Source organism: Condylura cristata, unplaced genomic scaffold (genome assembly GCF_000260355.1).
Source record: "Condylura cristata isolate star-nosed mole 26May11 unplaced genomic scaffold, ConCri1.0 scaffold00382, whole genome shotgun sequence".
Lineage (NCBI taxonomy): Eukaryota > Metazoa > Chordata > Mammalia > Eulipotyphla > Talpidae > Condylura > Condylura cristata.
Window position 1 is genome coordinate 1,768 of NW_004567483.1, and position 1,494 is coordinate 3,261.

Genomic DNA, 1,494 nt, shown 5'->3' on the forward strand with positions numbered 1-1,494 from the left:
CCTGCCATGCTTGAGGCGAGCCCCAGGGGGGTTCGAATACTGCAAGTGACACCGGCGTTCTCCGCGGAGACAGGCGGGCCCGGCTGTTCGAATGCCGGGCACCACTGGCGTGGGTGCTCTGGGTGTAGGGCACCCGCCCAGCTCCCGGGGTTTGCTCTGATCCCGGGGAGCTCACCCTGCACACACGGGGGCGGCCGGGGGAGCCAGGCCTTCCTGCTGTCTGTCCGGTCGCAGGGCCGCGATCTCTCCTCCGGCTCCGCTGCCCAGAGATGGCACCAGGTGGCTTTTGAAACACCACAGGTCTCGGTCTTTGTTTCTGCCGACTCCTATCCCACGTCCGTCTTTCTGTATTGCAGGAAATATGGGCAACTGGAACGCTCCACTCGGAGTCAGCTCAATTCCCATGGGCAGCGCCCGGCTGAGAGTGATGACTGGGGTAAGACAGAAAGACACATACTTTTCTTGCACTAGTGCCCGCTGGGCCCTTGACCCTTCAGAGGAACGAGTGAGACCAGCGGGTCCCGGCCTCACAGTCCGTCCCGGGCTGCCTGGCCGGCCCCTCGGGGCTGTGGAGGGCAGTGGCCTGCTGGGCCCGGGCCTCCCCTCCCACAAGGTGGAGGGCTCCCGAAGGTCATGTTGGCCTTTGGTCTCCTCGCAGAACTTTCTTGTGGCAGCAAATTAAGCCCCGCACAGCTGATGCCACAGAAGTCCCAGGATGAAAGCTCTCCGAGACGGTGAGAAAGAATCAGCAGCCCTGTGATTAAGGACACAAGAACGGTGTTCTGGACACGTCCACTCGGCCTGGGGACGTCGTTGGCGTTACCTTGGACCAGCCATTGTGACAAAGCAGAAACCCAGGGATTGTTGGCATTTTGTAATCAGCTCTTTAATAATTAACTGTGTTCACGCATCGCACGGCTCACGTGTCTTCATTTCCCACAGCGGGCATCTCGCTTGTGACCGTAAAAGCGCCACTTGCCCACTCCCAGGCACATGCAGCTGCGTCATGGGGATCTCGGGGCAGCCACATCCAGGCTTGGCTCACCCGGCGTGCCAGGGGCCAGTCCTGGCATGAGGCTGTTCTTCCCTCGTCTCTGAGACAGTGGGCATGGGGTGCCTCCCCTCTCCACTCGTCCTGCTTTCTCTTGCCCCTTTCACGGCCAGCGTGACCATCTACAGGAGCTAGAGCCCGACCTCCCCAGGGAGCGTTCACAATCGAGGGCCCCGTCCCCAGGACAGAACCAGCACAGCAGGGAGGAGCCGGCACTTCCGCGAGCAGAGCAGCAAAGGGCCTGGGGCCCAGTTCAGTGACCACAGACCAGCCCAGGTCTGTGAGTGAACGTCAGGCCAGAAGTCAGAACACCCGTGAGGGCAGAGACCCCCTCACCCTACACACACAGACACAAGAGGGCGTGAAGGAGCCCGACGGGGGCCTCCACCAGGGCAGAGGGACCCTGCGTCCTCTCAGCACCCTGACCTGGGGCCTCCACCAGG

The 1,494-nt window shown here is 62.2% G+C and overlaps 1 long non-coding RNA gene across 1 annotated transcript; it reads left to right on the plus strand.

The window, feature by feature from the left end:
• The first annotated feature begins 361 nt into the window (after positions 1–361).
• On the plus strand, positions 362–913 carry LOC105854691. Its single transcript, XR_001146246.1, has 2 exons — positions 362–436; positions 659–913. It is a non-coding gene; the product is annotated as an uncharacterized LOC105854691 (long non-coding RNA).
• The last annotated feature ends 581 nt before the right edge of the window (positions 914–1,494 follow it).